The following is a 16884-nucleotide window of genomic DNA, read 5'->3' on the forward strand; positions in this document are numbered from 1 at the left end:
TTATGCACAGGTAACTGGACCTTCTGCTATATTAATATGACACAAAAATGTATTTATATAAATTATTATGACATCACACATTTAAATCTGCAGTTTATCAGGTATCACTGAGCAGTCATTACCTTTAAATTTAACCTCTCTTCTTCCTTTCCTGTCCTGTCTTTCTCCATCTCTGAGTGCAGTTACCTCTCTTTTGTTTCTCTGCCTGAGTAACACAGCAGCTGTAACTACACACTGTGACTACACACGATGGGTTTGTGTGTGTGCTGATGTTTGTTGAGATGATAGAAATGCTGTTGAAACGTTATGTCGTGGAGAAACATAAAAAATAAGTAAAGTACAGATAGCTGAAAATTCTACTTAAGTACAGTAACAAAGCATTTATACTTACTTCCCACCTCTAGATGCTGGTGCTACTGTTGGTGCAGAAGCACCGACAGTTAACGTGTCAGCTAATTTGAGAGGATTCTATTATTAGTTTGTTTTTTATTGTTTTCTCTCAGCTTTTCAGCTCCACCTTTTAGCCACTTCTTCCTCACTAAACTTTTTCCAAAAGGTGCGGGCGGTTGAGTTAAGAGGTCTGATTTGGGTAATCCAGTGTCAGTAATTAAAATGGGCCGCTGTAAGTGCTTGTACAGAAGCCCTTCAAGACGCCTCATCGCCCCAAAGTGCGTCGTTACATCTTGAAAATGCCAGATTACCAGTCCAGCCCTGACTACAAAGAAATACAAAAGAGCTTTAGCCAAAAAGAAGAAATTTGGATTTATAAATTATAGGTCAGTAAAGGAAATCATTTTCTTGTCTGATTTTGACTGAATTTGTCCAGGTTTGTGGACGAGTCCTCTTGCTGGTGGCGTTTTAATTCAATTCATTCACATTTCATTTCTTTAAATAACCAAACAACAACAACAGGTGTTGACCTTGTAAGGTAAAGGGCCTACAGTAGAAATGACCTTTATAAACAGGGGTGCACATAAGGTGCGCATTTGCTGTCAAAATAAAAGACACGCACCAGATAAGAAGTTGCAACACGCGTTTGCGTACATAAGCTTTTCTGGAGGAGGACAGACATTTGTTTAGAACTCTTAAAGGTGTCGAAGAAGCAAGCTCCTGTAAGCAATTACTTGGTGTTCCTCCACCTTCAAAGAAATGTCAGAAGGAGTCCGAACCGCAAAAGAAGCACGTATTCTCGGAAAAGAGGTTGCAGGAGGTGAGCTGGCTTCAAACAAATGATGAATGCACAGAGTTGTGGTGCAGAATATGCCGTGAAAATCCCACTCTATATGTACGCAAACGTTGCAACTTCTTATCTGGTACGCGTCTTTTATTTTGACAGCGAATGACCACTTATGTGCACCCCTGTTTATAAAGACCCTTTACTGGTAAAAAAAAAACAAAACCCTCACATCCTGTGTGGAAGTTGAAGGTGGATTTACCTTTATTGGTGAAACACCTATAGAAAAGAATTCAATATGTTCATGGACCCCTGTCTTGTCCCTGATGAAGGCTTCGGATGAACACGTTGGACTTATAGGTTAAATATAGTTATGTCATGAGAATAAAGGCATTTTAAATATATATGAAAAGAGAGTGCCTTGGAGGTTTTGAATATTTCAGCTTACAATAAAAGGATAATCACATTATTATATAAAAGATTTAAAAATGTTACAAAATAGCTTTTTTGCTGTAGAAATGACTGTGGTTTAATGTAATGACATCATTTCTAATCATCTAACAATATGAGGATCATTGCCTATTACCAGAACAGATTTAAGAATTACAATAAATGAATGTCAGATTTTCGACAGCAGTCATGTCAAATGTTTATACTTGTGTATCATGAAATGTTTCTGAGATTTACTTTGTCTGTGGCTCTACACACACACTTACTCAGTGAGGAGAAGTATTGGGTCAGACAGAAAATGATAAGACTGCAGAATGATTTGTTTTGGTTTTCTCAGCAGGTGTATTTGGACTCATCTGTCACTGTCTGGGGATAACTTTTTTATCTTTGGGCAAATGTAAACAAATGACACAACACTGTCAGACAGGCTGTTTGTAGTCTTATTTCACAGCAACAACACAGTACAAAACCTCGTACCAAAACACATACAGATGTGGAACTGTGAACATACAGGGCTGCCACTTTAAGTACTAAAGATCTCCCTACCTGTTATTTTAAGAGACAAGACAATGAGTTCTTGATGTCTTAAGTTAGGTAGACCTGGCCCCACATCTCAAATCAGTTATGGCAATTCTTCAGCCTGTTTGTCCGTCAGACTGGTCTGACATCGGCCTTAACTCAGTCACTACAAAAAGGATACCCTAACGTGGGATGATGGGTAACAGCTTCCCAAAGTGATGCCTGTCTTTCATCTCTGACTCCGACTGTTTGCAATTTGATTTTGAGCCGACTTGAAAAGGGCAGCAGCAAATAAAGAAGATAAGTCAGGCAGAACTGAGTCACTTTATCTAATTCAAGGGTTTTCTCTCCTTTGTTGCTCTTCAAGGTACTTATTCCAGGCATAGTGAATGAGTCAATAGCATGTCAACCTTTGTGGCCTCCAAGCTGTTAGTCTATACCGAATTCTCCTCTTCCTCCAGTTATTCACATTTATATCCTTCAAAGCTGTGATTTAGTGAATCATGGCAGTGTTGCTTCTTCTAATTTTACATTTTGCTTCACCTCGTTGTTGCACTAAATTGCAATAAATATCAAAGTTGCAAGAGTATAAAAGAGTCACTAACTGGTATAAATAATGTTGCACTAAGTAGTCGTCACTTTCTTGTTCACTGTGGGTGGAGCAAATGCTACACGTGCATCAAAACAAGAAAGCTGGCTCACAAAACTTAACTATAAGTGTGTGAAGCACGTGATGGTGTTGGTTGAGAATTAAAAATCTACGCCAACAAGGTAGTCTATCCTATCAGATATCTTTAAACGGCAAACTGATTACTCACTCTTATTCACTGTGGACCGTTCTGCAAGCACTCTCTATGTGAATAGCCAATTTTGGTACAGTGCCATTATTAGGATGTGAGCAGGCTTTGTGTTTATTGTGTTTATTGTATGTGTATCACACTTCAAGACACCCACAGAAAGTTCTTCAAAAAAGAGGAAGGCAGCGCAGCAGACGGCAGTTTCTAGGTTGGGACTATAATGACTGAAAGCTCAATAAGTTGATTTAGGATGTATTGAAGTGTACTTGATGATCTAAAAGCTTTCGGAAATGTAGTGAGCATGACAACTATACAAAAAGCTAAGCACAGCAGCAAGCGTATTAAAATCACTTCTGTGCTTTAGTAGGAGACAGTGAGAAGAACTGATACGACTGATTTTTACTGTCACATGTCAAACTTTTCATAGCGCACTGCTCTATATAGGAAATCCCACTTTTTAATTCTTGCAGTGCTCTTCACATTATTGAGGAAACTTACCAACAATTCATTTAATAAAATACATTTTACTGGTAGTTCACTGCATCAGTGGACTGGGTTAGGGTTAAGGTCAGGGTCATGAATGTACAACTTTAACTGTGTGGTGGCAGGCATTTCTACTCATTACTGCATCTACAACATTAATTAGCACGGTATTTCTTTAGTGCTCTGGTGGGACGAGCTGTTGACAGGGAAGCTGTAATGTCTTGTTTAACTTTGGTCAAGAACAGCAGGATTGTGACCTCTTTATGAGCTTTGAAAACCGTTTCTGGGGCAAAGACACTAAGCATTTGAAGTAACTATTATAAAACTTGACTGGTTACTGGTTATCAAGGGGGTTGCTAAGTGCAAAGACAATAAACAATGTAGCCATGTACCTTTTTACTATGACGATTCAGACTCTTTTCCTATAAAAAGACCAATATACACAGTAAAAATAAAGTCGTGGGCTATGTTAAGTTACATGGATATATATTTCCTTATTCTCCATTTTATTTTACACAGTGCAGTAACCAGTATAAAAATTCTGAAAAAATAACTTGATTTCATTCCCCTAAAAAATGATGGAGAGTATGTGTACCGTACAGAGTTATAAAATTAAAAACCCATGCTGTGTTTATGCTCCTTTTTTGTCACTGGCTGTTTTATGTGTTGACATGTATCCAAATAACTCAATCCATTACACCTGGCAATGCTAATTACACATAGAAATCAATAAAAGTCAATGTTTTATATACATTTTGCACAGTGTCCCAACATTTTTGAAACCAGGGTTGTAGGAAATTTGTAATAATTTCCAATATACAATTACACTTGCTCCTCTAGCTATTTATTAAGACACATTAAAAATAAATGCTAAATAAATACATGCTTATGCATTTTCCAAGAATCCCATTTGTAGCTTAAGCACATGTGTTTTATAAATCTCAGACCTGCTTAAGCACCTGGGTACATATGACAGAGCAAGTTGGGGTTCATGCAGGAATAGCAATGTACCAGAAGAAAACAAACCAAGTTTTTAGAAGACAAGTTTACAGAAGCTGCAGAGAAGGTTATAGCCAGGAACATTTTTCATTTCAGTATGAGTCGCTGCTGAAAAAAGCAGAACAAAATGCCCAAACTGCAAAGTTCATCACAGGTTCAGACAGATATACATCTCAACCTGCAATAACCATACATATATTTGCTAAGAAAGACAAAAAGGTCAAAAATCTTCATGAATTTGGCAGCTTAAGAGCACCTTAAGTTGCCAATAGGCAGTACCCTAGAGATCAAAGACTTCTGCTTTATCTCTACAACAACAGCTTTCAAGATGATACATAAGATTAGGTGCAAAAAAGAGAACATTTAAAGTCAAATGTATGTAAAACTGCTCCAACATGAATCCAATGTGCTGGGCACGTCAAGCTCTTACGTTACGACTCTAGAAACAAAAGTCTAATAAAGAGTGTGCTGTCCTCACACAGACTCCAGCTCCATGTTTTTCAGAGCCTCACTTTTTAAAATCAGATTCCACAAGTACATTAAAACAAAAATAGCTCTAAAAGAATCGCTAATGTCTGAGTGATGGAGCAGAGTGATAAAACATTTCACTGTGTGGTGGAACAGTTTCATCTCTCATCAAAGTGTCTTAGTGATGTTGTCACTGTAGGTTATTTAAGGTGCCTACCACAATTTAACTAACATCTTTCATTACATAAAAAGGGACTTCTGACCTCCTTAAAGATATTCCCTCAGTCTCATTTTCTCCTCTGTCTATTTCAAATGCAGAAAGGCAATGTCGCAGAGAAACATTAGGGACTTTGGACTTTATCCGGGTGGAAGCTTCTCCTCCCCCCTTTCATCTGCAGGTTTAGAAGTTTTGACTTCTACTTCTCATCATACAGTAGAGGTCTCTTGTGTCCTTAAATCTGCATTATTATTAGGCTGAGCTAGCAACATTGCTGCTTAAACACACACTATGGAGAGAAATGTGCAGGCTTGCAAATACAGCAGTGATGACAGAGGTGTGGATGATGAGGAAGAGTGGGAAGAGACGATGAAGTCATTAAAAATGGAAGTTGATGTTGAACAAAAACGTGATAAATAATGTGTGGTTTAAACTTGTATGATCATCATTTAAAAAAATGAAAAAGAATATTTGAATAAGTACGAAACCAAAATGTAGTACACCAATCGTATACATGGGCATAAGCAATTAGGTATTCATAAACAGTTAGGCTAAGTTTGGTTTCCAGCCAGTGACTGAGTAACACCATCTTTAGTCCATAAACAGAACAAGTGGAGAGATATCCAACCGTTAATGATAGAGGTCTTCACCAAAAACATGCTATACACTCAAAAAATACAAAGTGCTGTTCAATATACGTTCAACAACTACTTTATTATGTACACCCATCCAACTGATGCAAATAGCTGATCAACTAATCACATGGAATCAACTCAGTGCATTTAACAAGTAGACATGCTGATCCAGGTTGTACAGAGAACGGTCTGAAAAAGAGAAAATATCTCGTGTGTGGCAGTTTTATGAGCAAAAAAGCCTTGCTGATGTCAGAGGTCACAGAAGAATGGTCAGATTGCTTTAAGTTCATAGGAAGGCAAAAGTAACTTAATAACAACAATCAGAAAAGCTTCTCTGAATGCAGAACATACTGTATCAAACTTTGAAGCAGCAGAAGACCACACCAGGTGCAACTCCTGTCAGCTAAGGACAGCTAAAATGCTGCTAATGCCTGCTCTGATATGCTACTGGTGGTGTTATGGTGTGGGGGATATTTTCTTAGCACACTTTAAAGCCCTTACGTCCAGCTGAGCATTGTTGATATGACACAGCCTACCTGAGTATCACATATATCAAAGCTCAAATCATCTCAAACTGGTTTCTCGAACATGACAGTGAGTTCGCTGCCCTAAAATCACCTCCAAATTTGCTAGATGCAATGCAATAGAGCACCTTTGGGACATGGTGGGATGGGGGAGTCATGTCATGGATGTGCAGCCAACAAATCTCCAGCAACTAGTGACTGAAGGTTAACGAGGGTCCGAGCCAGCACTAGCAAGGGGTACCTAATAAAATGTGAGGTGAGTGTGTATTGCTAAAAGTGTTTTTGGAAAGAGAACCAGAAATGAAGCTATATGAAAAAAACCTATATGAACTGATTTGGAAATACTGAAATCTAACTATAAAAACTCATAAAACTTCCTTCCCAGAACTAAACTTTTGAGATAAAATTAAATACAAAATGTTTTCTTCTGATGAAAAGAAGAAGAGCTTTCAAACGCCTCTGCCTGCATTCACAAAATTAAAACAAACAAAATTAAATAAGATGTTTTTCAAAAGAACACCATCCACTTTCAGCACAATATACTAGTACACAAAGACCATACATATATGTACATACTTTCATTAGTACACTGCATATGAATTTCACCGCCTGATTAATCATAGTGGTGAGGTGAGCACTTACTGCAGAGTATCTGTGAATTCTGCACTGAGCAGATAAGCAGCAGAGAGAGGATGGATGACACTGGTGCCTCTAATGCACATAGTAAATCCATCAATAGAAAAAGTGACAATTTAACACATAGAAAACACCAGAACGTGTGATTTTAGTCTGCAAATCCTGAAAAACATGTCAGTGCTAGCTATTAGCTACCTAGCGAGTAATCACGTACTGCTTCCACTGGCTAAAAACTGGTTGGTGGCCCCTCCCTTTCCACTACATAACCAATATAGCAAACACTGAGGGCGTGTTTCACACTTCATTTCTTTACCATTGTGAGTACACCATCCTGGTACTCCTAAGGCACTTCATGTAGTCGTACTTGATAGAGCGGCTGCACTTATGCACTCATAATAGGAGCTGTAAGTATGTGAGTACACAATTTAAAACAGAGCCACTGTCCACACTGTATCAAGTACATCTGTAGGTAATATAATCCCTAATGCTGATGGTAGAATGTATGAGCTGTTTTTTAAAAAACAAAAAAAAAATATCAAAGTTAAAATCAGACTTAAGACTCTCAGTTGTGTTTAGTAAATTGTATATTCTACATCCTCTATCAACTCGTGTCTTTTGTGCTTCTTTTACAGCAGGCACCTGAGATAAGTGTTTAAAAGTTCATTTGAAGGATGAGCTGTTTTAAAGAATAGATTTCAGAATGCAGGTACCTGCAGACAACCTTCGGCTGACGTTGAGCACAGAGAGCAATGGATTAAATCTAAGATATGCCGACAAGTAATAATGAGCTGGACTCTGTCACAGTCCACTGAAACGTGCTGCGTGCTGGAGAGCTTCTGCTCTACCCAGACCCCACCTCTGGTGTTTAGTTCTGTTTCTATCAAGTGTAGACAAAGAAAACCCTGAAGGAAAGAAACCAACTGATCTGACGACTCATCGAGACAATGTGACAGCACAAGAATACCAGAGTGACGCACGCCATGAAAGTCTATTGTAGTACTAATGACATTACTTATGACACACGATGACACAAAGCAAACTCCCATAAGACGAGAACCAGAGAGTGGCACAGCTGCGGTGCAAACGAACCTGGAAAATCTAAAGTGTTGCTTTGAATTCAGTGCCAAAAAAAGGAGGAAAAAAGAAAAAATGGGATCATCGGGTCTGCACCTGGTATGAGAGATGTACTCCAAATGATTGAGATGAATCACAGCACGCCAGTTGCAGTAATGCTCTCATTTAGCTTGCTAGAGCACAGAAAGAAGTCAATAATCAGGTAAAAGAAAAAACTAGAGGCCGGGGGAAATCAATACAGAGAAAGAGAACTGAAAACAAAAACCCTGCTGTCACATGCTCAATAAGGCACATCAGCTCCAGCACTTCAAACTGCTGTTTTGAGACTGCAGTTTAAAAAAAAATCATCCAAGTTGTCCATCTGAGAGGGAATGAAAATACCACTTCACTGCTCTGGAGTTTTGTTGATAACAGAGAGCCTTTCCATTATCTCTACACAAGTCTGTTTATGTAAATCTCATTCCTCTCTCATTCCCTTCCCTGCCTTGCTGTGATGGCCGGCCTTCAACGTGAGTGCTGAATCTAAAAGGCAGCTGGCAGTTTATAGACAAAGAAAATAAAATAAATAAATAAAAATACCAATTAAGTGTGCCGTACAATCTGTGCTTGTTCCTCTGATTACAGGCATTATCACTGTGGTAAATATAGTTTGAGAAATTAAGAGGCGGACTCGAGGAAACTCACCATAAGGCTTCATGGAGCATTAGCATGATTTTAATTACAGTTTTTATCGCAGTGGAATCATATCATTGCTGGAAGCTTTTTTCTTTTTATTTTTTTTTTTGACTTGACAGCTTAAGTGTTTCTGTCTAACAGAAGGCTGTTGGCTAAGGACTGGCCAAATTAGACACCCCTTTCGATAAGATGTGTCTAATGTGCGTCCGGGATATGGATGTACACTGTGGCTGATAAATTCTTACCATTTCTATTTACCAGCATCTCTCTCTTTATTTAAGGACACAGCTACATTACCTGAGGTGTCTGTTATTCATTCATGTTTCTGGCCCTTCACCTTCTTGTCACTGTGATAACTTCAACTCATTTGGCTGTTGAGCTTGATTACAGTTTGTTCTATTAATAAAAAACAGAACACAATTAAAGGGGGGAGGGGGGTAAATAAACAAACAAAAAAAATCAATGAACGATTAAGAGGTTCGTGTGGTTAAACAAAAACTTGTTAACCTCTCAACCCTCATCCACATCAAGGAAGAGAATCCTTTGCGCACTGGTGCACCAGGAGCGCATACAGACGGAATTAATTTAAAGCGCCAGAATTTAGGAAGGAGACGCACACACGCCCAGAGGCGCACGAATATAGACGCGCGCACACACACACTAACACACAAATACACAGGCAGCCCATATTTTTGGCTGTTAACTAACATTGTTGGAGATAAGCGTGGAATCGATGAAATTTCTTTATAGTTTAAGATATCATCTGAGCGTAAAGAGGTCGCTCGGCACATCAAAGTTTAAATCGTCAGCATACTTTGGTGCTCAGCCTGCCTTTTATTCGGCGCGCTCCATTCAGAGGTGCGCTGGTGAGGGGGAAAAACGCACGGAACGAAACAAGAGACGTCACCAGAAATGCAGGCGAGACAAAGATTTTTCTTTTTTTTAAACCACAACATTTTAAGGAAAAGAAACACAAAAATTGTTCAGCTCGAACTTTACCTGCACCTGCCGATGGCCGCGAGCATTTCACGCATGTCCGCGCATCCTGGGAATAAGGGTCCGCAATGGTCGAGTTTCCCCTCAGACTGGCGTTGCTGTAACAGCGACTTCCATCCAGATTTCTTTCTTTTCTTTTCTTTTTTTTTTAAAGACAACACCTGCTGATCCGCGCGTACATATGCCCGCACAAACAACTGGTAGTGCTCTGTCAGCGGATTCCCAACTATGGGCTGGACGCGCTGCTGCGCAATGACGCACGCCAAGAACTCGCAGCTGATTTGGAGTCTCCAAAGATGCCCAAGATGAATCCCAGAAGACCTGTCGTGATGCTGTCGGCTGTGCGTTGCCCTTCATGTAGTGTATGAAGGGGAGGCGATATTGTATGGCTCAACTAAAACACTGAATGCTTTGTGGGGGTTTTTGTTTGTTTGTTTTGCTTTTTTGCTATGACGTGACACAAGATTAACTCCAGGCATTTATAGATCGTTGAAAAAAGATCATAGCCCAAAAATGGAACTGGCACACTGTATGCACAATTTCAGATATAGTTCTATTTCTGTTGTGGCACTTTGAGGAAATCGTGCGACAATAACAGTGTCAGTGTGTGCTTCAGCAGCATGTGCAGCCGTTACTATTTCTAATCAGCTTCTGGCAAAGGAAATGAGCTCTTGTCGGAATTTAGGATGGAAGGCTGGCAGGCTGCAAGTGAAGATGGAGGAGGTTGTCCCAAGGTGTTGGCCTCTGATGGATGGAGCTGGAAAACCACCCCGCAGGCTGCAACTCTTTGCTTAGCGTGGGTGTCCCAGGAGCACTTCCATCCACAACACCCCAAGGGGAGTGAGGGGTGGTCAGTCAGGCAGCAACTGATCCGATTTTAGCCCACATGTGCGCCATTACTGTTGAACTTCGGCCAGTGTTTGGTAGAGCAGCGTGCCATAGCAGTAGGAAAAAGACCACCATCAAAGCGTTAGAGGGTTAAGCCCCTCTGTTGGCAAACAGCCATTCAGCTGAAGCAAAAGCAGGACGGTGAATCCCTTCCATCTGTGGCTGTATCATTGGCTTCCACCTCCAGGGAGACTGATCTCTAACTAGACAACATGATACATTCATGTATTTATTCAATTGTTTTGGTAGTTGTATAGGGGGTACTTTTAACTCAACAGTGGATTCATTTTGAATAATTACATTTTTATGTTTAAACACTACAAAAAAATGTTGTTTTTTATAGCGTGTATTCTTCTAATGGATGTCACTAACACCACTCACCTCACTGTTAAACACAAACAGTCCAAGGTCTTAATACAGTAACACCGAGACAACTGAATCAGTACCATGGACAGCACCTACACATGAAACAAGGCAGACTTGTTCTGCTCTATATTTACTCGATATTGGCATGCACTGAAAAAAAAACCCTATATTTTTAACCACTTAGATAGAACAGGAAGTCTATTCAGGAAGTTAATGGGAAAGTGTCATTGTGAACCAGAAGTCAGGAACATGGAGCACATCTGATAGTGAAACAAAGGGACACACCTGGTTAACCTCCATTATCGTACGTTCAAATATGAAATTCATGTTGTATTCAACACAACTTCAAACAAGCAACTAAGGCCGTAAAAATATCAGCAAAGCATTTGCTAAAGTCATAGAGCAAGGATCGTGAAAGCTGTTTTCTCATAGATGTGTATACAAGCATAGGTTTTTTGGTTTGCTAGTTTGTTTTGCATGTAGAGTCACCACTGCTGGCAAGTAAAAATGATTTGTGTAATACACTTGTCTATTGGCTTTATAAGCCTGCAGTTAGCAAAGCAGAGAAGCCAAACATGCAAATGACCCACGCCTTTTTTCACATCTTGGCTCATGTGATGACTTACATGATTAATATTAGATCAGTGACCCTCAGGACAACCTCCAAAAAGGGGATAACCCTTTGGAGGCTGATGTGTTAAATACCTGGGACTGTCCACCTGTTGTTTTTAGATATGAAGAAACTTTGAGAAGTGAAACATCTTCACTAACCTAAAGAAGTTCAGTTGCCTTCTTTATTTCAAGCTCTGAAGTCTACAGTGAGCTGGATGACGGAGAACCGACACAGACAATCCAAAAGAAGACTTTTTTTATTATTAAACCACTTAACCATCATTTTGAGGTATTTCAAAGAGGCACAGTTCAAAAAGAAATCACAAGGAAAATTTTAAATCTTAAATCTTAAAAAAGTTAAATCCACAAGAAGGGAAAATGTAAAAAGAAATGAACAATTTAACAAGCCTTTTGCACTTTTTATTTATTTTCATGTTGCTGGGCAAAGCTTAGCAAAATATAAAGGTTAAATTGGTGCAACTTGGTGCCTTATGCTACTTAATTCTGAAGTCTTTTTCAGATTTCACCCAGTACTTTATCATGTGTCACCCATCCTGCCATCCTCTATCAATTTCTCTAGTCTTTGACTGTAAATCTCCAGGTAGTGATCATCAACCCCTCCATTCATCCCACCAGTCTGCAAAACAATTACATGACTAATTAACGAGACAAATCTCACACTTTTCTTTGCTTTCTCTGCTCTGGTTTTCACACTGTTCTGGAATCATTACCACCCACCAGGTCTCGCTGTCCTTGCAGTGTGTTACATCCCTAATATCTTCTGAGCATCCTTGGAGTTCCACCTGGGACCCTCCCCCTATTGCATTCTTTATTCATGTGAAGAGCAGGTGACACGTGAGAACTTAAAGGCCATGCATCTCACAACCTCTTCCTCCAATGACAGGCTCGCTTGTGATGAGTCCCATCATATATCTCCCTGTCACATTTGAATCCTGCCCAGGTATTTCACCATGTCCACCTGAGCCCTCTTTCATCTGCTGCTGCTGCTGCTGCTGCTGCTGCTTTCAACAAAGCAATTTTACCCAGGGTTATATGGCCATGTACCTGCTTTATGCATGATTTATGTGTGCCGAGTTCCATCAGTTGACCTGGGTCACTGCGAAAGACCAGATTAGTTATGCGCCCTCAAATGATGTAATTGGCCAGTGGTCTTGACCTCTGAAAGGTTTAGCTCTGTAATTATTCATAATGAGTGCATTACAAGCTATGGTACATGCACATCTGATATACTGTACGTGCTTTGTACATCTGATATGCATGAGTTTTGTTTTCCCTCCAAAAGCATGGTGGTTGACAGCAGTCTCTTTATCTTGGCATTCATGTTGTTTTCAACCAACATACCAGTAAACACTGTAATTTGTCGCTGGGTTTTAAGCATGCATTGTGCAACATTTTATTAAGTATAAGCTCAATGTTTAAACATTTTATCTATTTAAAAAAAAGTTTCAATCAGTTGTAAGGTGACCTTGATATTCCCAGTAGGGAGATGCTTTTTGGTAGAAAACCTTAGAAACATCTCATTCACAATTTATTGCACAGGAGTCTCAGGAGTGTAGGCTTTGCAGAGCAAGTCCCATGTATTCAGCCGTGAGACCTACCCTTTGTCTTCGACAGGTGAAGAAACATATCCATATGGCAACGATTTCTCTAACATTAAAGCAATTTGTAATTCTAAATTGATATATTGATATATTGATATAATTGATATATTCTTAATAATTAAGAACTTAAAGATAAACATTTCTTTACAATAGGTATTAAAGCTCCAAAGGTTACAGTGTTGAGTTACACTGAACAAAAGCATAAATCACATAAATGTAGCAATAACAAATTCTTCATTACAGAGCTTTGAAACACGAGACATGATTCTGTGGAAAAGCCGTGTGGATTTTCATCCAAGTATTAAAAATCTTTATTCAAACTTATGTTACTTTGTCCAGTTACTTTTGAACCTCTGAAAATTGGGTGCTGTGTAGAAAGTCGGCTGTAAGGGGTCTAATGCTTCTGGGCAGCATTACCTTCTCTTGTATTTGATTAGAGTGAAGTTTGGGTCGGCCCATGGGCTTTTCTGCCCGCTTTAGAGGGCAGGAGTTTCCCCTGTGATATACTTATTTTACAATTGTACAATATTGGGGTTTTTTCCTACAGGACTAAGACCACATTTTGACTTCAGCTGTCAATCACACACATATTGTAAACCACATAATGAAACCCTAACAGTATCCCATTCATTGGTTGCCCATTGGGGCCTTGCACATGGGTGGGAGTCAAGGAATGCTGACAGGAAGCATGCAGTGAAGATGTTCTCTCTCACACTGCTATAAATTTTACAAGACATGATGCATCCTGATGCATATTAGTAGACTGGGATTATTGGACAGCTCCTCATCCAGTGCCTTTCATTTTTATCATACGAGCTTTTACACTCATTACGCAGCGGGTTCTTGAAGAAAGCTCATACTATCAAAGCGCTGTTATGTCTGGCTTCACAGGAGCTACCGCACACCCTCATTAGACAGATGCTGTTTGCCAGGGGGGACTGTGGTATCTGGGGTAAAGTGTTAGTGGCGTCCCTGCTTTCCTTTCACAGGAACAGATGTCGGAGGGAGCGAGACGGTCTTGTCATTCCACCTGAGGTTTCCATCCTTTTCATTCGTCTGGTGTGCTCATATTAAATTGTTTTCGTGTGCCCCGTTTCCTGACGCTGGCTCTGCGAAGACCCCCCGTGTGTGATGTTCTGTCATAAAACAGCATTTCTAGGTTAATGAATAACTCAAAATGTGCTTGTTGCAATGATGCGTCATTAGCAGAGAAATTAATTATGGCTTTGAAAAAAAAACTGTGTCAATTTGTGGCTAAGTAATATTAGCCTGCCTGTCATTTGTTTTGTATAGCTAGAAGGGATCTTGGGTCATTAAAACTATGTGCACCAAGTGTTATATTTGTTCCTTTTTTTTATTTCTTTCAAGAAAGGAACTTTAAACAGGGTGTGAAGAAGGAGAATGCTTCTGTAAAAGTTATTCAAAGACACAGCACATTTAAATGTTGTTAGAGCAGGTAGAAGCACACCATCCATAATTGGTTCCCACAACACTTTCTCCCACTTTTTTCCCCTTCCCTGTGACATCCTTTATCGCTCACTCCTCTCTGTAAATATTTTTGCCATTTGATCCCTAGCTCAAACCCGCTGCCTATCTTTGTCTTTCCCTCTATTTCTTCCTCTGCCTTTGTTTTACTTGCAGACGTGTGCCCACACATAGCCAGGAAAAGCTTGGCATTGCTTATCAGGCAGAAAGCGAATCCAGGCACATTCAGACTCGGCAAGAATCAAATGTAAGGGTTTGCTACTAATAGATGCATCGATGTAGAGTGGAAAGGGAAAAAGAAGCAGTCTCTCTTTTATCTTTTAAAAGTAACATTCATTTTTATCCAATTTCCTGTCAAAATAGCCTCGAGGGTGCATCATCTGTCAGCCTGACAGTTTGTTCATTTGATGGACTGGATTTTATCTTCAAACCTAAACTGTCAAAACTATAAAATCCATCAGTGTGTGATAATAGAAAAATGTGAACAATATTTAACACTGTGCAGACTGTGGTAAACAAAAAGACAAAAAAAGAGAGAGAGGCGAACATTACACCTACAGTGCTATCATGTTGAATTACTGTACTCAAATGTGCCTCCATGAGTCATTTTCGTCCACTGGAGACCATCCCACTTTGAGTACTCACACCTTCAGTGTGTTTTTCTGTGCTCCAAACTGTTGTAAACTAGAACTACTTTACCAAAGTAAGTTTTTAAAAAAAGTCACAAGGTCTTGCAAGTAGTGGAGTGGGCGACTTGTCCTTCTGGATAAGAGATTTTGGAACTGCTGACATGCCAGAGCAAATGTAATTCCAGTGGAGGATTATGGTCTTCTCTGGTGGTCACGCCAGTTATGAGGGCATTGAAAATAAATGGACAACATCTTCCACGTCCTAACCACATCTCATTTTTCTCACATCAGCCTTCTAAGCTTACAGTAAACTACGACCTACTCCACATCAAATCCGATTAACAATGCTGCCGTTTTGTGCCGTCTGTTCGCCGCAAACCAGCAGCACCCGAGTTCTCTTGAAATGTTTGCTTTCAGATGCCAAAAGGAATCCGATTCGTGGCCAAATTCTGCAGAGTTCCATTTAAGAAATAGCTCAACATTTAGTCGCTTCCATGCCAAGAGTTAGATGAGGAGTTTAGAAGCACTTTCATGTCTGTGCTAGAACACAGATAGAGCCAGGGGGTGATGAAGCATAGCTTAGCATAAATACTAAAGGCAGGGGAGTAACCTGCTGTAAGTGTTTCTTGGCAAACAACAGCCGCTGCAATGACTTCCCAGAATCTTGTCATTCACAGCAAGAGTGCCAGGAAACCTGGGAGACACTGTGCAGGAAGTTCTGTGCAAATTAATAAAGTGGTGTTCGTAATTAAAGTGCTAGAGATAATTTAAAAAAATCCCCTTTAAGGTGAACTTTATCATTTTTGCACAGATTGAATACGTGAGATTAAAAAAAGGTGACAATTTAAAGAAAAATTAATGATAAAATGTTAAAGACTTGGCTCCCACAAAATGACTTTATTTTTGATTGAGAAGCCATATGTCTGGATCTCTACTAGAAATAGTGCAGCAGCTGCCAGGATTTGCATGTTTGTCAGTCTGAACAAATTCCTTCAAAAAATTTGCCATTTGATTTTCAAAATTTCAGTGTTTTATCTTCACATCTTCACCACTGTTTCGCTGCAGAATTTTAACCACTGGACCAGTTGCAGAGGTTTTACTCCTGATTTTTAATGCTTTTGGCTATCCCCCTTTTATAGCAATTGGATGCATACAACTATGTTCAGACATGTTAGCATTCAATGTAACATTCCTCCCTTGAGACTCAAATAATTTAATGCATTCTGTGCTCTCTCAGGCTGGAACACCCTGTCATCAATTTTTAATCGCTTATTTTTTAACAAGTTAACACAGAGAGATGTTTACCATCGCTCCAACCAGATCTTTGCACAGATTCAATTTGTTATGTCGGCTGATTTATGTAACTAACTTTATTACATTTATGTTTTCTGTAGTCTACCCGCTCCTAGCTTAGTCTATGGTAAATGGACTGCAATTTTGCAGACTGCACTTTTTGATCCTCGCCTTGCACTTAAAGCACTTTGATACACTGCAAGCTGCATTCACAGATACATTTTTAAAGCTCATGCATGCATACATCAGCGGGTTCTCTGGGATTACTATCTTGCCTAAGGAGACTTTGTCATAACACAAAGTCTCCTTAGGCATATATAATCTGGGAATCCAACCATCAAC

General features: G+C 39.5%; 1 protein-coding gene across 1 annotated transcript in view; it reads right to left on the bottom strand.

Annotated features, from left to right (window-relative positions):
• The window catches only part of LOC102207415 (gamma-aminobutyric acid receptor subunit pi), a 73412-nt gene extending 63455 nt beyond the window's left edge, over positions 1-9957 (bottom strand). The window contains exon 1 of the mRNA XM_005735108.1: positions 9651-9957. The gene's annotated coding sequence lies outside the window, so the exon portion shown is untranslated. The remainder of the gene's footprint in view (positions 1-9650) is intronic.
• Between the last annotated feature and the right edge of the window lie 6927 nt (positions 9958-16884).

This window comes from Pundamilia nyererei, unplaced genomic scaffold, assembly GCF_000239375.1.
Source record: "Pundamilia nyererei isolate P.nyererei 1_Seehausen unplaced genomic scaffold, PunNye1.0 scaffold00062, whole genome shotgun sequence".
NCBI lineage: Eukaryota > Metazoa > Chordata > Actinopteri > Cichliformes > Cichlidae > Pundamilia > Pundamilia nyererei.